Genomic DNA, 27947 nt, shown 5'->3' with positions numbered 1-27947 from the left:
ATTTTAAAGACCCATTTTCTATATATATAAATATAGAGAGAGAATCAAAGGCTGTGTTGTTGAACAGCTCATCACAACAGCAGCACACATGTCGTCCCCTGCGAATGATGCAGGAACCCCGCAGGCCAATCAATAAAAACATGCATAATCCTTTCATCAGCATCAAACTTGTGATGTTATGACCTCTCGAAGTTTAAAAAAAAAGAAAGCTTTGATCATTTTCAAGCACAACACACTGTTGAGATGCATCACCACTCAAGGTTTTTGTCAAAACAACATGAGTAAGTCAGACATGAAGTGTGTAACCCGCAGCTCCCGCGTGCCAGGTGGCCCCTGCCTTTTAGCAATGCAGAATAGTACAAGGAGCCTCAGACCTTGTATAAATTAGAGAGTGCACAGCATGATACTGATAATGATGAGGGGAGAAAAAACGGCAGCATCACTGCAATGTGACACAGTTTTAACATTGAGATGATGGAAGACTTAAGGTGTCATTTTAATGGTTTAGAGCATTTTAAATAAAAATAAAAACAAAAAACAAATTTCAAATTAATAAGTTGAAGTTAGTAGGTATTTTATTAAATGGACAATAAATAAAAGTATTAAAAGTAAAAGTAAAAAATAGGATAAATACTGACTTTATTGTTATAGTTATGGAGAAGAGGTTGGACCATAGTGTATACTTCTTAATAGGGATGCAAATTATCGATTAATTCATTAATCGTTAGTTGATTGACCTTATCGATCGATTAACGATTAACTGATAAGTGGCTTTTTTCCTGAGAACATACATTTCTCACGGTGTCTTTAACGTAAAGCAAAAATATTGCTTATTAAACAATTTATTAATGTTGATTATTTATGTTTTTTATAAGAATGTGTATATTGAAAGTATGCTATTAACACCTTAACACCTTTTTTTAAACAAAATTTTAGTTTTTTACTTATTTGTAACATGTTTGAAATAAATAAAATGTATCTAATTCTTATTAAGTTAAGTCTAAAGGAAGATTAACAGAGTAATTTATAAATCAATATATAAATTCACCATTTTATAGATCAAATAAAATAATTTATAAAGAAAAAAACATGAATCAAATAATGAATTAATTAATTAAAAATGCTTTAATCAATACACAAGTACAATTCATTTGACCACGCATTTTAAAAAAATAATAAATTGCTGATTTTAATCAGCTAATTAGAAGAGTAATTTGTTTTTCCATTTAGGCTCTGCTTAATTATTTTCCTTCCTCTTACCGTTTACTAATGTATTCAACTGCTTATGTGTGAAATCTTTAATGAAATTCTTTTTTTAATTGTTACCTTGGATATCAGTTACTAGCAAGCTTTTTGAACCTTTATATTCCAGGACTTTAAAGAAGACTAAGATGGAAATACCCCAGTGGTGCTCAGAAACAACAAACAAGGGAATAAAGCAAACCCAGCAGCTTTAACTGGCATACTTCCTCACATAACAAGTATGTTTGGAACAGCAAATCCTGTTAGCCCTGATGCATTCTGTCAGAGTAACCAGCAGGAATGCTGTCCGTGTTTCAGGACCTTGGACAGATCCTGCAGCCATGTCTGCTCCAGGATCAGCACCATGGACCGCACTCAACACAAACTCCGACTGTTTCCCAACATTTTAAACTCCCGATCCCTGACTGTAAGAATCAAAGGAGTGTCTGCTTGTTCCCCTTCATCACCTGAAGCCTGTGCCTACCAGCTGGGACCAGCTCAACCAAATGGCAAATGAATCATCCATAAAATTATTCAGTAACTCGAGGGAAAACAAGACTAGTCTTTAACCATGATGGCTTCTGTTACTTCGGGTAGTTCATTTCACTGATACATTTGGTTTTGATTAGTTATTTGATGCCATGATTGACAGATGTAATTGGTCAGGTGTATGGATAGGACCACATTTACAAAGGGAAGTCATTAATAGCACATTTTTCAATAAAATGCATTGCTCTTCCTATTTATTCACTAGCAGCCGTCCTCATAAGGTCAGCAGGCCCTATGCTGGATACACTATTGTAGATCCGACATGCTAATGTACAGGCAACATGACAGAACGCTGCCATGCCTAGACTCCTGTTCATGCACGAGCCGTTGGTGGAAAATGTCCTTGTCAAAAGAATGGAAAGGCTGACACAAGAAGAAATATAAAAGGAAAGTAAAATGCTGCTTTAGAGGCTTTTCAGCACTCAAAACATTTCTTTGAAAAAACTATGAATACCTATTGTCAATACTATTGTCAATCAGCAGCTTCACTACAACAAAATCAGACTTATATACAAAACATTTGATTTGTAAAAGGTTTGTTTGACAGGGGAAACTTCACTTTGGTTTGATTGCGATGTGGCGATGTCAATTATATTACATTTAAAGAGTTTCTAGACCTTAACAAGTTTTTAGAATCATGAAGGAGTAAAATACTGTATTGTCGTTGAGCAACAAAATACATATGACTTAAGGTTTTGTGCCTTTTTTGATTCACTGTGATCTATAAAATGTAATGCACAAATAATAAGACTGAATGCGGAAAAACTGAGACATATTGTTGAAATTTTGCTTATTTTCCTTAAGAAATCTCAGGCTGTTCACCCTTTTCATTTTGTGAATGCATTGTTCAGCGCCTTCAGAATGCACTTGCACTTCTTAAAAATGAAAGAAAGAGAAAAAAATCCAGCCCACTTAAAATCAAATTGTACGTGGCCCATGAACTGCAATGCTTTAGGCTGTAGCTGATCTACTTATAGTCATGAACCTTTATCACAGATAAACAAGTTATTGTAGAGACGTAAATTTAAATTCACTAAAGCTTGTTGTGAACCAGAAGTCTCCAAGTCTACTGCTGGCAAATGAAATCACAAAGCGAAAGACTGGGACCATAGCGTTGATAAAAACCTGCACAAAGCTCCCCAGCAGCTTGAAATCAGCTCATTAAAAATATGTAATTTCCACATTTGTGAGAAAAACATTGTCATGAATCAGAAATAATTAACTGTAAAACTCCTTTCTCTCAAATTGTTGTGCTGTGAAAGCAGCTGGTGGACGACTGATGCAGGTCTGAATGACAAGCAGAGCTTCATTTCCCAAAAAATTATATTATAGTATAGCCTGCTCCATGTGAACCATTCATATCACTCATATGTTTGCCTCTTAGCACCTTGGTGGAGAAGACATGTCATTCTTTTTGCCTCTTGACAAATGCGTATTGCTGCTAGTTTTTCAAATTATATACGAATAATGAACTCTGATAATGTGGTATTATAGACCTTATTAAAGCAGGAAAGGAGACGTGGGGGTTGACAATGAGATGGATGAGGTTAAAAAAAAAACAGATTTGCATTACAGAGCTTTGTCAAAAACCTATTAAGGATATATATATGACCATTTAATATTTTTAATTTTGCATGATTTATGTATGGATCTACGTACTTTTCCATAATATGGGATTTAAAAAAAAACAAGACAGACATAAAAACACAAAATTGCACAATAAAAATCTTTAAAACCCAATAAAAATCATTATAGTGCCATCAAAAACGGATAAGAGACTCATATTTCGTTTTCAGTTTAAACCTTCAGTATTACAGCATAAAATTAAACCAAGTGGTAACATTTTTAACCCTCTGAACCCCAAACCGTCTGAGGATGTTTTTTGCTCCCATCACATTTAACTCATTGTGGCCTCATTTTTCACTGCAATATACAGTATAACTCTCAGTATTGCTGAATTTTTGTCATGTGGCTGCTGGTTGCAGCTGAGTCATTCAAGGCTTTCCAGTTGTGCTGAGGAGTGCAGAATTTAATGTTTTTTATAGGATCTCATTAGAGTACGCAGTTTATTTTTGGCATTAAAGATTAAATATCTAGCATAAAGTATTTTTTATTAACAGAAGCATTCATCACACATGATCCATTCAGGGACCGTCAGAAAGTTGGAAATCTGATGACAATGCCTGTCTTTACAGTTTCTGTTTTTAATAATCGATGAAGTTGTGGAGATCTTTTAAAACTAAAAAATACTATTCAAATGCTATTTTGGGTTTAGAGCCGTTTTAATACAAAATTTAAAAAAAAAGTTGCTTTATTGTTTGACCATAGCCAAGACGTTGCACTGATTAGAGAGACATTCTTCAGTTGCAGTGACTTTCTTGAATATATAATCCAGAGGTGCTGCAAAATATTACGCGACCATGCATCATTAAATGTAAAGGGGGTCAAACTGGAACACAGGAGAAACATTTTTACATTTCCTGGTTATCAGTCTTGTTCGAGAACAGCTCAACATGACACAATGTTGCTGAGAGACAAATCTGTTGTGGGAATTGAACCTATAACCTTTTTGATAAGGGACAGTCTCTGCAGCACTCTTACCGCTGCAGCTTTTTGCAGCTTTCCTTGTGAAGTAGGTCTCCTATCTTTGGTGCTCAGTAATAATCACTGTGGTGTTTCTGCCCTGCACTCTTTAGAGATCAGTCAAATAATGTGAACGATACTCTTGACGTCTGTGTCCTTGGTGCTCAAGTTGATGAAGTTTGAGTTTCTGTAGGTGGTGCTCTTATCATTGTCAGTTCAGCTGTGTTTTTCTTCTGCCTTTTTCCAAATTAACCTCTGTTGCCACTGATTAACAAGTAGAAATGTGTCATGCACCCCTCTGCAGCTGAGGATTTGTTCTTAAGACCAAGCTGTCACAGTGAATATTACAGACACTGAAGAGGTTTCATGAGTTAGATCCTGGTTTTATCACTGTTTGGCTACACAGGATTTTACAATATATGAGTCCTAGTGACCCCTGACACTTGCAAATCCCATTTACTGCAGTTAATTATGGTCGGATAAATATGGACAGTCAAACATATTTTATTATGTTGGTTTTATAGCCATGCTTGCATTCCTGGTGGTGGAAATGTCTCAGTTGGTCGACCACCGAAGTATCAACTATTAGACTGATTGCTATGAAATTTGGCGATGATCATGGTGCCCAGAGGCTGAATCCTACTTTAATGACCCCCTGACTTTTCCTCTAGCACTACCATGGATAATATTTCTTGTTTTGAGTAAAACATCTTGACTGTAATTGGATGGGTTGCCATGAAATTTGAAAGACACATTCATGCCCCTGTCAGGATGAATTGTATTAACTTCTCAAACGATGAGGATTTGATACAAGAGAGCAGGGTGTTTATGTCCCGTTTAAAGGTAAAAGTCAATGTTGTTATTTGAAGTTAACCTATAAATTAACTTCCATACGTCATGTCCTTCTACGCCACCTATGTGAACTAAGCAATGGCGTCCAACAGTTATGTAACCCAAACCCTGATCTTTTCCCTAACCTTAAACAAAGCGTTTAAAACATCCTTCTTGTAAAATATGTCTTTCCAGCCCCAAGTGCACAATGTTGTTAAGCTGTATTTTGGGCTGCCTTAAAGACTTGCACACACTGGGGCTGTGGGGAGGTGAAATTACCAAAAAAAAAATTACAATTTGTTGTAATAAGGGACTGAAGGAGCACAGAAGGGAAATGGCACATTATCAGTGATACACAGCTCGGCAGCTCTCAGCCGTCAGAGCTGTCAACACATCACTATTAGCCTGCATTATTCATTAGCCATTTGCCACTCGAGCAGCAGACACACAAAAATACAGGCACACATACAAACATTCGCACACATACACCACATCCCCAGTCGAGTCCTGAATGTCCCAGAGCAAAAAAAAAAAAAAGCTTGCTGAAATAAATAAAGGGGTGGTATCTGCTGACCTGATAACTAACATTTCAAAGCAGATGTGTGGAAGTCGACACGCAGGAAGAACGACTCATAGAATCCAAGGTCTTCAACAGACAATGTGTTTACCTATGACAATCATAATGGCACAACTTTGCACAGAGGAGGCTGTTATTGTGTGGCCAATTTAAAAGAGAGATAAGGCACGGTGTGAAGCTGCTTTGGCAGGCGACAAATAACATTCAGAGCCGGAGGACAAAGAGAATGCAATTTGCTTGTTTTGTTAAAGCAGAAAAACACAGCCTTTTACTCAAAGACCGCAAACAAAAGGTGTCATGAGGTCTGGCTCGACACTGCCTGGCTTTTTACCGAGTCTCCTTTAGTCCGCACTGCCACAGCTTTCTTGAAAAATGGAACATAATAAATTGTGTTTGGGAATGAACAAAAATGAGAAAACACAGGTAAAAAGCTCAGTTAAATCTTTCTCTCTCTCTCTCTCTCTCTCTCTCTCTCTCTCTCTCTCTCTCTCTCTCTCTCTCTCTCTCTCTCTCCAACACCAACCTGAGTCAAGTGAGGTAGGAGTGATTGGGGCTGACATGCTGGGACGCTGCAGCGCTACCGGCACTGGGAAATGAGGGGTGTTTGAGAAATGAAGTCGGACACTCTGAGCAGGGTCTAAGTAAATAATCCCCGAAGTCTGACTGAGCTGGAGCTTGTTGTGCTTTACCTGCCGAGCGCCAGAGGCTAAGGAGCTGCACAGGATCAGCGAGAGACTCCAATACCTCCGACTTTGTTCAATAACTCGTACTTGACATTCACAGCAGGAAAGCTGTCCATGTGTGCGAGAAAATCCGAAGTGACGACAGGTTAAGTCGAAACGTGCTTTAAATATGCCTCTCTGCGGCTGCACAAATATGATATGACACCTGTCTAGAACACTTAGGGGAATATAACCCAACTCTATTGTGAGAAGTTGATCTTTAGTCTGGAAGGAAATCATTTTGACTGTAAAAACTGATTGACTACATGTCAGACAAAAGTTAATATTAGACAAATGCTAATATTGCAGGCAGTTTTGATTCTATTTTTGCACACAATAATATATATATAACCAATGTAATCATGCCGACCCATATTGACTGTTTGGGTGAGCTCTAGTGGCCGTAGATATTATGACAGGAGCAAAGGAGAGAGTCAGGTGAGGTAGTATAAAGAGCAACAAAGTCTGCAAAGGGAGGAGTTCAGGGTTGATGAATGGGCCAATAAACACAGAACACTTTCACCTAGGAGAGAACCGTTTATGTCCTCTGTGAAATCAAAGTCAAGGTTGTTTTAAGTTAACTTTCCTGCACAACTAAATCACATTCTAAATCATGTATGTAACTGTGTCACCTAGTTAATAAGGGCAGTGTTGGGAGGTGTACTTTTAAAAAAGATTCCACTACAGATCACTGAATATTTGTAACATATTCCATAGATTCTTCTTATCACTTAACATAGTCTCAATACTTTGGATTACTTTTGGAATACTTCAACATTGTTTTGCTGAGCTCTTTTGTCTTATTTTTTCATGTCAAAAACACATGCTGTGTCTCCTGTCATGTTGCAGGTGCACAAATCAAACTGCAAACACAAGTAATTAATACATTTTTAATGACAGTAACTGTATTCAGAAAACCATAAATTTAACTTTGATACCATGTATATTCACATAATTAGACACCTGACATGTTTGTTAGAGCACCTTGTCTATTTTACTCTAAATGGGATCATAATTTACAAAATTAACATCCATGTTAAAGAAGACTTGAAACTAACAATTGAGACCACAGACTCATTAGGAAAATGTTTACTGAGGCAATAAATCAAATTAGAAATAGGTTTGTTTTCTCATAGATTTTTACACAATCTGACTTCTTTTTGCAACCAAGTGGAGTCGCCCCCTGCTGGCCATTAAGAATGCAGGTTAATGGCTATACTTATCTGTCCTGATTGCCTCTTGAAAGCTACCTGGCCACAATGGCAGTGTAAGGTAGAGATTTGACATATTTATTCTAATATATAATGAAGCGCTCTCTTTCATTTCTGCTGATTGAAATATAATAAGTATTTTATTCAAAGTTAAATATTGAAAAACAAAAACAAATTTAGAATAGTTTTAACCTCCAGCTTTTGATTCTCAGTGTTTACCTGTTGTTCTACCGAGCAATGCTGCACAATGATTGTTACTCTTTTAATGTCTGATGTTATCTGACTGCAAAGCACTTTGGAAAACAGAGCACCGAAAGTGCTATATAAATAAAGTTGTATTGTCATTATTAGTGTGCCAAAGAGTAGGATCAATGCAATGCCTTGTGTTATTTTCAGCCAGGTCAGTGTGTGATTTGATGAGGAGAGACCCAGGCCCTCCCATACATCCATCCTTTATCTAGTTACCTCAGACACAATCTGTAGCGAGGAGGGTGAGCATTATATCAACCATTTTTCTCTCTCTATCTCTTTCCTCTATTTTTTTATTCCGCACAAGCCTTCTATTATGCACAAATTGGTACTCGAGCTAAGCTTCAGTTGTATATATTCAGGGTTTCAAAAGTACCGTGTTACCATTACACGCAAACACAGGTCTATTCTAAAGAAAGGCTTCTTCGCCAGATGTTCCGTTTTAAAAAGATGATTCAGTCTCCAGAGATGTCAACAGCAGACTTGTCTCCTTATATTCATCCAGATATGTGATTTTCTTCTCAAGGCAGGATGTAGCCTCATGCAAATGACTGTTCGTTATTAATTGATTATCATACAACAACAGGCCGTGAGACAAGTAGTTGCGTTTGCCCATGGGCGAGTTCTGTGTGGAGGAACAACATACTGTGTCTTCCTGTGTCTCTGAAGCAGCTGAGGAGCCTCTGGGACGGCACAGCGACAAAATCCAGAGCAGAGCCGCGGGGTGAAAACAGGGCTTTTTTTGTAGTATTTTTCTTTTTACACAGACCACAGAGCACAGCAATTTATTTTAATGATGGGAATGAGCAATGCAGCCGTGTAGGCTTGCTGAGGCGTTTCTTAATTCTGCCGGGAGGCAATATGAAGCATCAGGGGTGACCTCCACAACCTGCATTATGAAAAAGACAATTTGCTTTCTTCAAGTCTAGTTTTGTTTACTTTTGTACCAGTATGCAACACTATTAATACCCAGGAGGAGCACGTTAACCCTTGAAGAAAAGACGCCTGTTGATAAAGAGAAGCTCCAGCCTTTGTATGGATGGTGTCGGGTCTAAAGGAAGATGCTTTTATCTTTTTCTCTCTGTTCAATGACTTCAAACTATGAACTCATCTTTTGTTCCCAAGTTTTAACCTATGAAAGGGTCTATTTGACGCCTTCTATTTAGTAGGCGTGTGTAGCACTATTTATTTATTTGCCATATTAATATTGTTTTACTTATGCTGATACATTGAAGTGATTAATACAAGTTGAAGTTATTCTAAAATAGTGATTTAATTTAAAAGAGGAGCAGGAGAGTTAAAATACAATTTGCTAATCTTACAATGTACTCTTGGATCAATGCGAGTGATTTACTGAGAGCAGGTTAGAAATCCCTGCCTTGCTGTTTAACAAACATTATCGTTATCTAGTGAATTACCCAGCCGCAAATGCTAGAGAGCTAACATCACTTACTTGATAAGTAACTGATTAGTTAGTGACTGATAACAGACAGTATTTTTGCATTTTGTTTATGATTTTTAACTTGACAAGTGGTAAATTCCTCTTCCATTTGCTCGACAAAAATCCTCTGGTCCTGGACAAGCTTTAATGTCACGCCCAAATTAACAACACATGGCTAATTATTATGCGGAAATACACTACCGCTCATTTCACGAGTAAAACAGTTTGTTTTCATGGAAAACAGCACAGACAATTTCTGGTTGACCCCAAACTTTTGAGCGTTGCTTCCAAGTTGCTTGGAATTGGAAATATATTGTCCATTTTCAGACACCTGGTAGAATGGCCAGCAGCTCTTTTACCCCTTTTTTACCAATGTGAACCTAGTTCTTTTTCTGAGCTGGTGCTGGTTCACAGTTTCACAGTCTCAGAAGCTGTTTGCTTTTCCACAGGCTCAAGAGCCACGTCATTAAGTCACTGTATACGTTTGTATACGTCTCCGCCCTCTCAGCAAGTATAATATCAACAATGTCGGTTCAAAACTACTTGTCGGTTCTTTGGCAGTCGAGAGTGAGGAGCTCGTTCAAGATTAGGGATCGGCTCCGAACCGGCCCTGGAACTGCCTTGGTCGGAAAGGGGGATTAGAGAAATATTCTCACATATTTTTGTGTCATCTGATAAACTCATCTGTTTGGCCTTTATAAAGACCAACAATCAAACTATTTAGAGCAACTATCTGGTAACAATCGATGGTTGACCAACTGGAGCAGCTTCATTCATAAAATGATCAAACAGAGAACAACAAATAACAATTAATAAGGACTTGACTGTAATTAATGGACAAACAGATCAGAAATAATACATAGTAATAGTATGATAGTATAATTCTGTGATACAACTATACTATAAAAGCTTGTTTCTACTGTTTCTTGCCCGGTAGGAGGATGCAGCCAGTAGCTTTTGTCTGTCAACTGAAAAGGAAGATTTGTCCTTTGGGATCATGAATCCCTGAATATGTTCTTTTCAGAGTTTTGGGGAACATTCAAAGCTTTTTACTATTACGGTGCTGTATACAGCACAGAACATGCCCATGGGGCAGAGGGTACACACAAGGTCCTCTGTTTGTCTCCATTATAAGATAGTTCTCTCTTTTAATCTTGAAGAGATTCTGTATCTTGTTTGGATCCAATTTTGTTTTGTTTTTTCATTTTGAGATATTCTGATGAGGATGAAAAGCAAACCAGTTAGTTGTACAAGTTGCTCATTTCCTCTTCAACATTTTAATTGAGCACTTATCTTTTCACAATCTGGATGAAGCATGTTTTCGGCTCTGAGATCACCAGTTTTTGCTGTTAGTTTGGTGAATCGGATGCCCAGGTTAGCTTTTGGTGAAATTACCTACAAGCTGCATCTTAACTTGAACATGCTTCTTCTCAACATTTTGGGGTTATTTTGAAAACAAAAAACAACCTTTAATTGGATTTTAGTTTGACTTTTTCATTTGTTTTTGGTCATCCGTCAATATATTTCACTCCAGAGAGCCTAATCATGTCAAGAACAATTTGTTCAATTCACAGAAGCACCTGCTGGTTTTAAGTGGTTTGATATAATATCAACTGAGTCAAAAAAACAGCAGCTCATATCATACATTCTAACTCCACCAGCACTTCAGTTACTCCAAGAGCAGGAAAGAATCCGGCACTTAAACAACACATACTATTTATAGAGAGATCATCAGGTGCAAACAATGTTCCAATCAGCACAAGTGTTAGTCCTTAAACTAATGAAATCAGACAGAACAAAGAAAGAAATTTTGCTAATGAACCAAGGAGAACATTTAAGTCCCAACTGTCACAATAGGAGTTGCGTTAAATGACAAAATAATTGCAAGAGAAGTTTGCTGTTCTACCCAAGTTTATATGACATTATGTAAAAAGTTCTGCTGAAATTTTCTTTTGTAAACGGTATCCATTGCTGCATTAAAACGATGTCAACCCCAAGATAAAATGAGCATGGTGTTTCTCACAGCAAAGATATAAATACAGTAGATTTATTCCTTTTTTCTGGTTTCCTCTGGAACACGGAGACTTTCACAACACCAAGAATTTCTGTTATTTTATGATTGTGAAATCAGTCCCTTTCCCCCAGTTTATCTTATTTGTGTTATTTAAACAAACTAAACAAACACAGGGGTTTGTTCAATTTCTTTCTCTTTTTTGTCTTTAGAAAGTCTCTTTTCATAAGGGATTAGTGCTTTGTGCTGTATCCTTCAGGGCCAGATGATATTGGATTTTCGTCCCTCTGGGATCTGTTCTTCTCTGGTTCAATATTCTTCCAGTTTTCACATTTTTCACCGTTTCCTGTTCACACTTGCTCTCTGCTCCCTTGTGCTTTTTATCACATCCATCCACAATTTCTCTCTCCGACCCTTTCAACTCCCGTCTTATTCCTCCCCTCCCACTCTGTTCACCCCGCTCTCTGTTCTGACCCTCTGTTCCCCGACTCCCCCTCTCCCCCGAGTTAATGGCCACGTTGTCCTCCCAAAGCAGATGTCAATATGAGCACAGTGAGACGACGGAGGACAAAGGGCTGGTAAAAAGGGGACAGAAAGGCTCTGTACTCCCCGTGCGGATGCTGATGTTCCAGTAAACAGCCAACAGCCGTGACACTGCTCTGACATTTAGCACAGAGGGTTTTGTAAAGTGAAGTACTGAATAGCTAATCCTGGGTACAGTGAGCTTTTAGAGTCAAATTGTGCTCCATTTTAGTGGTGATGGAAACCACTAAAGAGGGAGAGGGCTCTGTGTCTACAAAATACCATTACACAATGAAATATCAGTCGAGTAGAAATGCATTCTAGACCTTTCCTGAAGTGTCCGAGAAAAAAAAAAAAAAGTTAGGGCATCAAAGCACGCTGCTGATGATACATCTATTTATCCAAACTGTCATCACAACTCAAGTCTCTTGTAATGCAGCATCTCACTCAGCTTGTGGGCTACAATGTCGGCCTGTTTGAGAAGGCAAATGTCATCATGATGAGCTTAAATGACAAACCCTTTAGGTGGGTGGCATTGGACCGATATTTCAGGGAAAATTACAACTGCAATATCAGCTAAAAATGGGGGTGCAACAATAAAATATGCCTCATTAACCCAAAGGAAATGCTGCAAAAGTGAAAAGTGGCAGATTCATAATGGGTAAAGTATTGAGTCTGGCCAAAGTCCAGATTCAAACTTTCTTTCTCCTTAAAGTTTGTCTCATGCTGTAACACACTAATATATATATATATATATATATATATATATATATATATATATATATATATATATATATATATATATATATATATATATATATACATATATATATAACCCTAACCCTACAACTAATGAATAATTTGGTACCATAACCATTAAATTAATGAATAAACATCCAAGAATCAGAACATAAAGCATCATCCAAATTACACAAATATTGCAGTGCTGTTTTTGTGTGTGTAAAAGAAAAATATATACAACAAACACATTTATATTGTTTTGATAATATATATATTGTCATATTGCCAATCCTATATGATTTTTTACCTTTTTGTCCATTAATAAGCTGTTTTATTGTGCGATTCCTCCATTTGTTAGCGCTGCTTTGTCTAGCTTCTATGAAGTTTTGATATTGAGTGAAATAATATGCAAATTTAATCAAATATCATGATCATAATCCTGTCATGCAAAGAGAAAGTATGGCTTGTACATAATTGTCTAATTACATGTGACACATTAATGTAATTAACAAATCCGTTAATGTTAGATTCTGATATGATGATGGTCATAATGGCATAATTGATGTTGTTTGTGTAATTGTATTTCTACATTAACGCCACATCTTCCACGAACCGCCTCGCTTTACATTCAGGACTCGTGTTTGTTTGCCGTAATAGCAGGTAATTTTTCTAATGGCATTTTGATATATTCTGGTAAATCTGATTCTATAAATACAACAGAAGAGAGAACAGAGATTATGATTAGATACAGTGAGACGCTCCTGTCTTTATAAAGTCCTGTAAATTGCTTAACCTGCGAGGAGGGAGGAGGTGGAGAAGCTGCTGTGTCTCATTTCTTGACATGTAACTCCCCTGCAGTGTCTCTGTGCTGTTAGCATGATCCAGGCTGCTGTGTTCACTGACACTCTGCATGTGGAGAACATCCATCATCCTTACTTGCTCCACGCTTGCAACATTTGTCCCCTGTCGCGTTTACAAAAAAAAGCACAAACACCCAAATGACCGACCAGATGGTGCTAAATGGCGAAAGCCAAAAAATAAAATATTCCCCCCCCTCCTCCGCCTCCCTGCTGCACCCTCGCACTGAGCCTTCCCCTCTCCTGACATGCATGGAGCTCACGGCGAGGGGTTTCCACTGATCTCCTCATCTCCGCCCGGCAACTAGCATTTTAATAATTCTCTCAGTGTAGAAGAAGGCGTCTGATGCTTTTATGCCCACCACCACCCCAGCAGTTTTCTCTCATTAATTTCGCAGCACCCCAGTGAGTCTGAGGCAAAGTCTTCTTTAGGTCGAAGCGGAACGTGTCTGAGCTGTCTGTTTTACAAGCAACGTCTCTTCCTCTCTGTCCCAGGTCAAAATAAATGCATGATTATGTCTCACCTGCCTCTTAAATTGCATCATTACAAATCATAAATCACAGCCATTCAGTGCTAGATTAAATTCATTACACTGCTTCATATAGCTTTGATAATAAATCATAATTAACTCTGTGATTATCCCTAAAATAGACCGCTGCCAGGTGCCATTACCTCTGATGAAAAGATCTAAAATTCTTTGAAATTTTTGACTTAATCGTTTTTTTTACCATAGCCCCAAGGAGAGGAAGATAACATTTCTACCATAGGAGAAAAATAATATGCGTGATATTGTAATATCATTTCCATTTATTCTTTTTTAATTGAGTTCAACTGATTGCAGTCAAAAGTCAGAAGCAGTCTGCCCGCACTGATCATTGTTTCCACACAGTTACGGCCCACAGATGTAATTTCTCTGTTTCAGTCCCACTTCGGATAAAACTTCAAAGAAAATGTCTCTCCTGCTTCATGTCAAACAACTGGGCAGATATTTCCAACAGATTATATAACCTTGTTTCTCATTTTAAAAGACAAAGCCAGATTAGTCAACTAGAGCTCAGCAGTGAATCAAAGTGTGCCACACACGCTAAGCATATTTTCTGTTACATTTCAGAGCATTTCACTGCAGCGTTAATCCTCAGTGTCATACAATGAGTGGAACAGCCAATTCCTACTTGGGTTCAACTGATTTCAGTATTTTTAGTTTGCAATATCTTGTGTTTTGTGCCAGCACTTTGTGTTTTTTCAGTATTCAGTGTCTGCCCTAAATTCTCTTATTGTTTGGGTGAGAAAGCGTTCTCATTCAGACCACCGTGGGACACGTAATCTCTCCAGTAAAACCCAAATTAATGTTTTTTTCCCCCTTTTTTAAATGTTTTCTGTTCTTTCAGGCAGCAGGACCACCCACACACTGCAAAAACTCTTCAACAAGTGAAACCACTTAAACTGAAGAGTCTACAGCCCAAGGTGTTTTGCCTTAATATGGTCTCTTAGATTTAAAAAAAAAAAAAAAAAAAACCTCAGGAACTTTAACGACCTTTTTTCACCTGCTCACTCCAGACATTACCACTCTACACTATTTTAAGTGTATGAACTGTATTCACACTGTCCTTATGATGAATGCAGGCACTATGAGAACCAGGATGTTGCACTCTGGATGCAGGACACTACTTACCCTCAACGGTCACCATCTTTGTTACATAGAGGAAGGAATGTAACCACCAACCTGTTTCAAACATGTGAAAATTGCCGGCAAGGAAGCTGCAGCAGTTGCGACTGAAACCATGAACACCGAACTACAGAAATTCAAGTTGTACATGTGCTTTTCTTCACAAAGTACCACTATACTGTAGTCAGTTAGAGGCAATAAATGGGTTAATTTATTGGAATTGAATTACTGTCAATACGGTGTGATGTCCTCACTGACTATCACCAACTGCTCTTTCTTTAGATAGATAGATAGATAGATAGATAGATAGATAGATAGATGGATAGATAGATAGATAGATAGATAGATAGATAGATAGATAGATAGATAGATAGATAGATAGATAGATAGATAGATAGATAGATAGATAGATAGATAGACTTTATTTATCCCAAGCTGGGAAATTACAGCGTAGCAGCAGCATTACACACAGAGACAATGACAACACAATTAAATAAAAAGAACAACCTAGGCATACTTCAAGCAATAAAATATAAAAATACAATAAAATACAATAAAAAATAAAGTGTCTAAAGAAGAGTATGTATTGAGGAGTGGAATAGAATTCCAGTGCAGAATAAATATGAATATACAGTATAAAAATGTTGGTGCTATGAAACAAAATAACTTTAATTAAAAGGTTATTATTCTGAGAAAAAAAGCCATTATTGTTATACCAGCTATTAGATTTCTTGAACTGTTGAAAAGTTGGGCATGAGGAAATAAAGTTATAATTATTTATTTGTCAATATCAAATCAATCTGATGCTTCGGCGTGACTAAATTTGCATTGCCAATTAATATTTTGCTAGAAAATACAATATTTGTCCGATTCAACATTTCTGGGATAAACCACGACCATGTCCATTCTTGTAACTGAATACAGATACAGGGACAGATACATTTGTTGCTTGACCAATACAGATAAAAATAACATTTCTTCACACACGTCAACCTCATTGTTGCAGTAGAGGAACAGCCAGAGTATCACCATCACTTGTCAAGTCATTTGAAATGTGAACAGATAGATGGACATTGCCATCCAAAGAGACTCAACGAAGCCTCAACCTAAGCTAAAAATCTAAATCAATTCCAGGTTTTTCTGCAGCTGTGCAATAGAGGGAGTCTCCTTTACACTGTCTGATATATAAAATGAACAATAATCAACCTTGATAAGAATATACAAACATGGACAAGATTATAACACATCATTAGGGGAGTCAGTGTCCAATCAGCCTTTGTATGTCTCCAAAATCATGCCTGCACTCTCCCACATGGATGAGTCACAGGCTGCTAATGAGTATGTGCTGCCAGGTCATGAAAAACAGGCCACCTGTCAACCAGCAACCTTCCCACAACCCACCTGTCACCTGTCAACAACAGCCCCATTTTATATTTCCAAGGAGGGGGAGATTGAAACACAGACGCTGTGAATGGCAGGTCTGAATTTTAATTGACTCGGAGAGAAAAGAAGAAACTGCAACAGCAATAAAAAAGGAATTTTAAAAAGCCTCTCCTGCTGCACCAAACCTGAAACCAAACTGAATATAAAGCAACTCATACTGGTGAAATATTGGCATTATTTGGTTTTTCATTTTCCATTTCTTTGACTCAATAAAAACTTTGATCTTACGGCTTGTCGGAATTCGACTGCAATGAACAGTATGAGTCCAAGTCAGTGTGCATCTCCAGTACTGTACGTACTATTGCTGCTATTTCTATAATTGCCTTTTGCAATAAAGTGGCTTAAAAAGCAGCAGGAGCTGTATTACACCGAAATGAAACATTTATTTTTGTCTCAATGTCTTAAAGGGAGCCAAAACATTACAGCTCCACTTCATTTCAAGTTCAAGTTGATACTTCTGCAACACACAAACCGAAAAGAAAAATAGACCAGGTATATTCATCATTTCTTCAGAACTTCTGTTTTTTTTTCTCTATCGCATTGAAAAGCCTGTTCGCTAGTGCACCAATAATAAAACCAAATACTGATTATGAAAACAAGTGCTTCAATGAACTGATTGCCCAAAAATTAATCAACAGTAAATTTGAAACTTGATAAATCATTCAGAAAAAAAGACAGTCAAAATGGGGGAAAAACACTAATAAATAAATAAAAATATACTGGGGAGCAGCTTGGATGCAGGCATTGTTTTCCTGACTTGGGGTGAAACTTTCTCTTCTTTCTCTTTAGTTGTAGGCCATCATGGTCAACTGAATATCTCAGGTTTGAAATTGTAATTTCAAGACCTCCCCTTAGGCTTCAGGAGAAGGTGACGGGTATTTTTAGTTTCTAACTAGACAATAAACAAATTGACAGATTCAAGAGTCAAAAATAAAAAAAATGTAGCTGCATCTCTAATTCAGACCTGAAGACTACCTATTGTACTGGAAATGCCATCTTGAAATATTTTTCACTTCAGTACAGTAAAATGAAGTCACTCAACAGTCTTCTCCAGTTCACAGAACAATATCTTGATGAAAGGAAACGTAGACTTCATGGTTTATAAGCCTATTAGCTTCAAAGTGCTGACAAACAGCCTCCAGTAAAAGAATCCCATCATTATCCGTGACCCGAGCCAAGAACTTAACACACTGTACAGCAGTAAACAGCATTTGTTTTGCTAAGAGAGAGGAGTTAGATTTATGTTTTATTCAAAGCGAGAGTAAAGCATCTTTGAAATGAGAGCCTCGTGCAGGTTGAGAGGTTTATCTTGACCAATTTCAGTCAGCAACATAAAGAAAAGGCTCAACAACATAACACATTAAAGCCCTCGAAGGGAAACACTGTGTCAACTCTGGTCACCTGATTCAGATGTTATCACACCATTGAATGGCTGTGATCAGCAGTTATCAACACATATGTATGGCTGAATAGGAGCCTGTTCCACCTTCTGGTAGGTTATAATCCGCCCACTAAATGGGCTTCTATAGACCCCTATCAGAATACACTCTAGTGTCACACACTATTGTGCACGGACGTCGGCTGCAGAAAGAATCAGAAGTTGGCTTAAATACACAAGAATACTTTGATCACAGGGAGAGTTGTAATCTGTTTGAAACATGTTGCGTTGTGCTGCCAAAATGGGAAAATGGACTACATTTTATACATTATACTCATTACATTATTAATTTATACTTTCCATACACATTTGCCTATCCTCGAGTGAGAAGTTGTTAGAATATTGAGGCAGCATTTGGACAGTAAAATAAAGAAGAAGTCCTGCGAGAACCTTGTCCAGCTAGACTTCTTTGCAATCAAAGTGTTGTTAAGGGGCGGAATGTTTTTTTGCAACAGAAATGCACTGTCAGTGTTTGTATACAAATAATTATATTACTATATTAACGTGTGTTGTTGGCGCGCCCTCTAGCAGTCTTAATGGTGCCAAGGCAGGAGTGAAGTTAGTGTGAAAGTGAAAAAGGAAGCAAGGAAACAGAATATGAAGCACAAAAAGTTGATAAGTCATACAAACCCAGGACTTTCACCCAGGAGGGCAGGGTTCATGTCCCCAAAATAAAAGACAATAACAATGTTATCTGAAGCAAGGTCACCTGCGTGTGTGATGTTTTTATATTAACAACCTATAACTTTTCCACTTACAGCTTTACTTACAGCAATTACATACATTTTACTTTTTAAAGCACCTGAACAGAGAAGCTGTCTTTAGCGTAAACCGAAACAAAAGTAGTCTTTTTACTAAACGTGGGTTCGTTTTTTCAGCCACCAGACATTGAATGGGCTGATAACAACCTACTGCACCTACTTGGAGCAGGAGCAGGAGCAGGCCCCTATTTTCCCATACGTATGGGTATGATAACCTCTGATAACGCCCATTCAGTGATGAGATTTGTGATAGCGTTTGAAACAGCTCCTTGTTGTGCCACAGTAACAACACTGTCTTATAAAACATTTACAAAGATTTATTTGACAAAAAAGCAGAGTACCAAATGGTGTACGGTCAGAAGAGGTGAGCAGGAGTTTGAATAGGTTTGATAAAAGACACTTTTACAACTGAAAGAAAAAAACCTCAGGAGGAGTAAAACAGTCTGAGGTAAATGGCGGTGGAGTCTGAAAGCTGTGCAGCCTATTCAACATGTTAATGGGATGCCTGTCCCGAAACCAGGGGAGTAAAAACCAAGGATTAGCAAAACAAATGAGGACCAACTTAAGAGATTTCTCCAGGGACAGAGATCAAGACAAAGACCTAAGATCTAGAATTACACACAGAACTACTGATTATCATTGATCTAAAGCTCAATAATCAATTAATCTCACTTGTACTGTTGAATAATTTAGAGCAGGCTTCCCTCACACACCTTAGAGAGCTTCACAATAGGGAATAATCCCAAGCAAAAGTCCAATAACCACAGCACCATTAAGCTTCCCCCTGACTGTTGAAGCTGCTCTTAAGCCACACCGGGTCCCCCTTTCTTATAGTAAAGAAGATTTATGGCTGCTCGCAAAGAAATGTGTTACGACCTTAATATGCAAAAGCCTCTCGCTCCGACAATGCCGCACCGCTCCTGGTTTTTACAGGAGGCTTACAGCGACACGCCGCCGTGATTTTACATTTTCATGTTCATCACACCACATTATGAAGCCGGTAAACGATGCTGCGCACAAATCAGAAATCTGAAAGGTGTGACAGACGGAATAATGAAGTGATTATTCTTCCTTTAACGTGTAACACGTTGACTAATTTGACACATTTACACAATCCCTTAGTTCTTATGGATTTAGTTTCTAGATCGAATATGAAGCACAGATACAGCATAATATAGATACAGTATGCATGCACTATCTATCTATCCATCCATCCATCCATCCAACCATCCATCCATCCATCCAACCATCCAACCATCCATCCATCCATCCATCCATCCATCCATCCATCCATCTACATTAAAGTTTCGATTGCAATAATTTGCGTCAAAATTGTCCACCCATAATAATCCAATTATCGAAAAGATTTAAAGGAGCAGTGTGTAGGTTTAAGGGGGATCTAATAGCCTATATTAGAATATAATAACTATGGTTGAAATAGTGTGTAAGCACCTGAAACTAAATATTGTTTTTTTCATTAGTTTAGAAGCACAATGCTGCACCGCCATGTTTCTACAGTAGCCCAGAAAGAAAAAAACAAAAAAGTTTTAAGTTACTTTAAAGCCACTCGAGGTTCTCCGACATGTTTGGAACGTGAGGAGTGAGAGGAGGGGCGTTCACTTGGTTACAATCTAAAAAGATGGGACACTGTGTAAAACGTAAATAAAACAGAATGCACTGCAGTCATTTATTTTGACATATATTCTATATATCTGAATTTGATGCCAGCAAAACATTTGAAAGACGTTGGGATATGGACATGTTTACTGCTGTTTTACATCACCTTTTCCTTAACACTCATTTTCTTAAATGTACTTCTTTGGAACCAGGGTTGTACAATGTCACTGCTGGATGCCACTAAATCCTACACACCGGACCTTTAATTTAATTCAGTACATTTTGAAGAGAATTCAAATTTTTAAGAAGGTGTTTTTTTCTACAGTGTGACATTACTTATGCCTATCTAAGGGTATAAGTGCTTACTTCTTCCACATCTGTATATAAACTTTAAAAGTGAAAACAAGACATCTGTCTTTTGAAAAATGTCCCTTCTCTGTAGCAAAATGAATCCAGGAATAAAAACAAAATCATTGTTTTGAATAAATGGGCATTTTGAGTGAGGGAGAAAGTATAATCGTTTGTATATATTAAATGCTGAACAATAAACATCAAGTTGCACGATTAAACGCAGAGAATAACATGGTAGAAATGTAAGTAAGGCATGCATCAACATTACTGAGACTTGAAGCCTCCAAATCTGTAGGAGCTGCATTGAAAGCTGACCAGAAAGCAAACCATCTAATTTCACACGGCTCTGCAGAAGAAAATAAACGCCACTGGAAGTCTCTCACTGGGATTACTATGATTTGTGTGTCAATGCGTTTAAAAATGGAAAACAAAATGTGAAGCAGTAATGCGCTGCATTAGCTGATTGAAAAGAACCCGGAAAGCTGGTGTTTGTCAGAAAAAGCAAACAGCTGAATTATTATTTGTCGCTGGCTGAGAAAACCCTCAAGAACAGGCGACGCTCTGTTTGGGGAGACGAGGGCTTGACAATTTTACAAGCAGATTTTAATGCTGCTGCCAAGAGGTGATTGCGTCGCTTTTCACACAGCGTTGTACAACTATAATCTGAAGTGACTAGTTCACATCCAATTTAGAGCTGAACATATAACAGAACGTCAGTGACAGAATGCATTACAGCTGATGCTGCACGGAGCGTTATGGCTGCACTCGTTCTTCTTTCTCAGGACACTGAAAGGAGATCCATCTTTGTCCTGCTCGCACCAGTAAGTGCATGACTCGACATCACAAAGTGCGTGCTGTCTCGAATTATGCTCCACGTCTTGCATTCTATGTTTCGGCCTATTTTGCAGCTGATTTGATTGTGATTCCACAGTACAGCGAGCACAAAAGAAACAAGTCTTTAGCCAGTCTAAACATCAGAGGAAAGCTTGTTCAAGTCAGAAGGTGTTACAGGATCCATGAGACATGTGGAGAGAGCGAGTTATCCGCTCTGTCGGGAGACTTAAAATTCTGTACCTGCAGCACTTAAAATGTCAAACACCGGCCTGGGAGAGGGAGAAGAAGAGAAAGAGAGTGAGAGGGAGGAGCGGGGTAAGGCCATCTGTAGACCTGATTAATGTGGAGACAAAAGATGTTTGCAGACCATTAGTATCGCTGGAAATTCACATTAATGTTCTCAGTTTCTTTTTATGCTGTTATACTGTATCCACACTTCACATTTCACTGCACTTACTTTAATTCTTTGGGGATGGATGATTTGTGTTATTCATTTTGCATTTATGGTTTTTTTTAGACTTTTACTACACTGTGTTGACATTAGGGCTGCAACTAACGACTATTTTTTTTTTTTATGATTTTGGTCGATAAAAGACCAAGTTAACCTTTTCAAAAGCCCATTTTCTCTGGTCAACAGCCCCACACCCAGATATTTTACTCTACTATGAAAAAAGCAGCAAATCCTCACATTTAAGATATAACCAGAGAACAGTTGACATATTTGCTTAGAGTCTTCTCTGATTGAAGACTGATAAAAAAATTAACTAGTTGTTTCAGCTTTAGTTGACATGTAAACCTTTGTCTATGAGCCATTTTACTCAATATAAATGTAAAAAATGTCAGTAAAAACAATTTATTTTTCATTGTATTGCCAATTATATTGATATTCTTGTTGTTTCAACTTTTCTTAATGCCCTAATCTATATTTTATTGCATGTTTTAAGTGTTTTGCATGATTGTTTTGCTGCTGCAGCAACATGTATATCATCCCCAATAGGGGCCAATAAAATTTCATCTTATCCTCTTGTGCTTTTTAAAGACAATACAAGTCCTTGAAAGCACATGTATAATTTTTTTATTAAAACCATAAATATGCAAGAAAGTATCTCTGTGACAGCGGTGCAAAGACATTTTCTTAATGCACGCTGACATGGCACGCAGGCTTCTGTTATGAGGCTATTTCATCTCTTTAGAGTGTTATTTTTTTGAGGCCACAGAGGCATTTGATCTAATAAGGCTTATTAGATGGGGCTGGGCGGCTACATGAGATGCAGGTGTGTGTCTGATTTCACCCAGTGGAGGTTATTCAATACTGTGCGGCAAAGCAGAACAGAAAATGCATTTACTGCTTTTGTGGCTGCGGGCTAACCATCATGTCCGCCTGCATTACTGCCCAGCTGGTGGAAGAACCAACTTACGTGAGCTGGATGTGATTTTATTAGCTTCTACTGGAGAAGGAGACTTTAGTCAAGTAGCTAGAGAGAAGGGAGCGTGTGCTAAACCACGGTGTGAGAAAAAGTGTTATTTTGTGTGGCAAACTTGTTGTGTAGACATTTATTTATACATTTCAGAGCAAAGAAATAACAATTATTGAAATGTGGGAAGAAAGGCTACATATATATATATATACAATTTTATATATACAATTTTTCATTTTAATGTGGAATAACTCGACTGGCCTGCAGATAAGGGTTTTCAGGCCTTGAGGTGGTTTGTACTTGATGCAAAGGAATGACTGTGGTCCTATCTATCTCAGTACAAAATGTGAACACTTCTCAATTGATTTATTACCTCAGAAAAAAATCTTGTTGCAACATTATGGTCTCAATCGCTAGTTTCAAGTCTTCTTCAAGACAATATGATGTGTAAATAATGGTCCCATTTAGAAGAAAATGGAGCACAGTAATATTTGAGGCGTGACTATCTTTGATTGACAGGTCGCAAATATGGCAAACTGTCATCAGGAGACAAGCAGAAAAAAACAAAGCATACTGTGTACATCTAAACAGCCGTCAACTTGTTTGCTGTGTTTTCTTCTCAGAGCTTTCACCGTGACTTTTCAGTTCATGAAGGTTTATTTGAACAATTTGGTCATTCAAAAATGTCTTGTTCAGCATTCAGTTGGACTAAAAGACACTCCAAGGAGTCGGCTGTTAATTTTTTTCTGATAAGTAACGTACATTTTGTTTTAGTAATAACTGTTTATTTTTAGATTCACCCATCTTTGCGCCTCCCCAGTCCAAATATGGTTTCTCCCAGCCATAATGCTGAAACTGATGCTTCAAACAGACAATCCACAAACCAATGGGTGACATCATGGTGACTACGTCCATCATTTATAGTCTGTGGTCCCACTGCTGGATTTCACCCACCCATATCCCACCATCGCAAAACACAAAATTCAAGCACATCCACCAAACCTGTCTGAGAAAATGCTGTACTCTCACTGCCTTAAAGGCTTTCATGATATTCCACGTGATTGAGATCCTGTTTCTGCTCCAGCTGCTCATCCTCAAAGTGGAGAGAGAGCAGAGGGCCGTCTGAGTTGAGGTTATATTAAATAATAAAATTGAACACCACTTTTATGATGTCTGAAGTACGAACACAAACACCAGAAGTAAAAAGCTAAAGTTACATGACTTGACTTGGCTGACGATGACGTTTAATGTCCCTGAAGTGATCCTGTTTAGTAAATATATATATATATATATATATATATATATATATATATAGAAACAAGAAAACAAGAGAATTTCAAGAGATTTCCCTGTTATAGGGGAAATCTCTTGAAATTCTCTTGTTTTCAGACCTTATTTCACTCATCTAACCAAAAAAATGTTGACGTCAACAAGAAGCTCAAAAATTCTCATTTCCAGGTTTCAGGACTCATCCCTGCAGCACTATCACAAACAATAATCTCTTTTGGTATCAGAATCTTGTTGGGTGCAACACAAGTAGGCCATGCTAACCAATCACAGCACGTCCGCTTCCACGTGGGCAGGCTTCAAAGCTGAGCCGTAACCCCCTAACGTACAACTATAAGCCCCCCATATCGACCAACATCAGTGCCCGGCCTCACTGATGCTCATGTGGCTAAAGGGAATAAAATCTCTTGTGGTTGATCCTTTCAGGGAAGAGCATTCAGCATATGAATGCTGATTGTCTTGTGGTGTTTTGGATCTTCTTCATACAAAGAACACAGGTCCTCAAGTTATGTGCAGTACCAAATGGTTATTTCTGAGAACTTTACAATTATCGAACAATCATTAAGAACAGAGCAGACCCCAGTTTATAAACGTAGATTAAAATCACCCATGAGGATTGAGCAGGGAAGCTTCAGTTTCTGCTGAAGCTTATTCCAGGTTGAAAGTAAGAGAAGATCTTTCTACCTAATTCTGTATAAACTGAGGGGCTGGAGAGAGTAATGAAGCCCTGGGAGTGTAGGCTATGACAGCAGTGTTTACATGAGTGGATAAATAAGTGGGCACAAGTCCAAGGATGGATTTAAAAATGAAGTTATACCAAAGTAAAAGTCTGTGCAGCATGATTAATGATGGCTCCAAAAAGAATACAGAGCACAGTTTTTGCCTTTTTGATGATCCAAATGGAAATCCAGCGGCCAACACAACATCTCTCCCCCGCTAATAGTTTTTCTAGCATCCTCCGAGAGTCATTACATCATTAGGACACAAATGCAAATGGACTTCAAGGAAGACTGCACTTCGCCTTCAGCTGTCAGTTTGCTTCTTCCCCCTCTGACTGCCGCCTCATTTCTCTCTCAGACGAGGTCACAAGGACACAGAACCTGACGAGTCGCTGATCCCCTCTTCCTTTGGGAACGAACACTGTGATGACTTCCTTGTTCTTCTGAATTGACCGGTTTTGACCTGATGAACAGCCTCCCAGAGCGCTGGGATATTTGTGTTCCAGGGTTTCCAGTGGCTTCATTTAATAAGATAATTTCACAGCAATTACAAGCTTTCAACACAGAAATGTAATGTCATTACACGCTTGCTCAGTGACAAATTCTTGCTTTGGATGGCGAGCAACCCGCTCAGAGCTGATTTTTGGGGCCGTATACAGCGGGAATCACGGCTTCATGTGGAGAGAAACACAATGAATCCTCTCGCTCCCTTTTCTCTTTAAACGGCTCGTCGTGATAAGCATGAAATTACAGTTCTGTGGTGATGCTGCAAACATTGTGTTTCAATCTCCAACAGATTTCTTCTTCTCTTGACATCCAATACACAAAGCAATTACAGATACAGTCACGTACTACACACCCGGTAAACAAAAGTCTGTGCACTGGCGGAGACTCGTTTGACATTGAAGCCAGAGGCTGCTCTTTATCACATCGGGATGCAGATTGCATCAACAAAGTTCAGCGCTTTCTGTCACATTCCTTCACATTGTGTTAGAGTATGTCAGGGTCAGGGAGTATGAAATATCGCACACTTCAAAGCTGCACTGGAGTTTTTTTTCAAACGTGAAAGCACATAAGCGAGGCTGCAAGAAAGAAACGAATTCCATCTCTGTTAAGTGAAACTGGGTTCATGTATGAATTGATTTTCTCTTTAATTTCTCTGTGATCTGACCGACGGTGTATAAACATAATGCCCTCAGCGATGAGGCTATTGTTGTTCTCTGTGTTTTCACTTAATCTTATACTTACGCTTGAATGTTATCACTTTAGGGGAAAAAGTAAAAAGAGCAAAGTGATTTGAATCAGACTCAGATCTTAAGTAAAAGTCGTGAAACTAGTCGAAGTAAAAGTACAAAAGTGTCAACAGCAAAATATCACTAAAAATTAATTTAAAGTAGTTGTTGTGCAAAATGGTAACTTTATATTCTTATATATAAATTACAATGTTAATTCCAAAGAAGTTGGGAAGCTGTGAAAATTGTAATAAAAACAGAAATGTGCAACTTCTTTATGACTTGCATTCAATTGAATAAACACAGTCGGCCATCAAGTTGGAATAAAATGTTTTTTTAACCTCTTTCCATGAAATGATTGTGGCAATGCGATTTATTATTGACAGATAAAGTGTATATCAAAACTTTATGAATCAATCTCTTACAAACATATCACAATGAAAAGGAAACCACAATTATCAGAGGATTGTGTCTGAAAACACAGACAAATAAGTTATCTAATGCTAAAACTGGAAAACTTTTCTTTTTTGGAATATAAACTTTCATTCTGAATTTGATGCATTCTATTTTTGTAATTTACATTTTAGACAGGGTCCCAACATTTATTTATTTTTTATTATTATATCGTATTATTGGAGTATTATCAATAATGCTTTACCACTAGTAGGTTTTTTTGTGATCATTTTTTAATGGTTTAACAAAATTATATAAGGATAGCATTACAAAATGTTATTGGAGAGTTTAATCTGTAGCACTGTGTCATATTTTATAAATCAATCATGTGTTTTGTTTGTAAAAATCTTAATCTGTAAAATAACTGCTGTCAGATTAATTTTGTGAAGGAAAATGTACAATATTTCCCTTTGAGTTGTAGTGGAGTCACTTCTGGCTCCAAAAAACAAAACAAAATATTAATGGCTAAAATACTAAAATTGAGGCTTCAAAACTGTAGTCCATCAAAAAATAGGTGACATCATGTTTTTTTTATCCAGTCAATAGTTTAAATACTCCCTCATTCCAAGAAAATCCCTACGGGTGCTTTTCCCTCTCCCCAATTCATTCCCTGCAGAGTTCCTCTGGGGGTTTTCTCTGACACAAGACTTTAGTAAAGAGCTATTCACAAATATTGAACCAAATCTCTCAGACCATCATTATGACAGAGAGGCTGTTGAATTATCATTTTAAACTATTTTAGGATTAGTGTGCGCTGACTGCCAGGGGTACTTACGCTCATGTGAAGTGGACGGCTGGAGATTATGAAGCATGATTACACAGCCGTGACATTCACGCTAATAAAAACAGATTAAAATGAAATTCACCACATATTTGGAAGCCCACGAGAGTGGAGCATCTGCTATTAAGTTCATCTACGATTAGGCTGACTCACCCCTGATGATGAATTACAGATGAAACATCTTTTTTTTGCTTCTTGCATCAGACTTTAACCCGGGGCTTCAGTGAGCCCTTTAAGGATCATTTGTGTTTTTGTTCGTTTTTTTCTCACGTCCTGACGCCACTGATTCTGATCAAGCGTGACAAATAACTTCCTCTATTTTTTTCTTCAAAGATTGGTCACATCTCTTGAATTTCACCTCATTTCATTGTACCCGAGTTAAGAGTTTTCATCTAACAGCTGCTTTACAT

The 27947-nt window shown here is 37.8% G+C and overlaps 1 protein-coding gene across 2 annotated transcripts in view; it reads right to left on the bottom strand.

Moving 5' to 3' along the window:
- st6galnac3 (ST6 (alpha-N-acetyl-neuraminyl-2,3-beta-galactosyl-1,3)-N-acetylgalactosaminide alpha-2,6-sialyltransferase 3) overlaps positions 1-27947 on the bottom strand; it is a 101127-nt gene that overhangs the window by 8165 nt on the left and 65015 nt on the right. The window lies entirely within an intron of this gene.

The sequence above is a fragment of the Centropristis striata genome, chromosome 11 (genome assembly GCF_030273125.1).
Source record: "Centropristis striata isolate RG_2023a ecotype Rhode Island chromosome 11, C.striata_1.0, whole genome shotgun sequence".
NCBI lineage: Eukaryota > Metazoa > Chordata > Actinopteri > Perciformes > Serranidae > Centropristis > Centropristis striata.
This window is presented reverse-complemented; position numbering and strand designations above follow the sequence as displayed.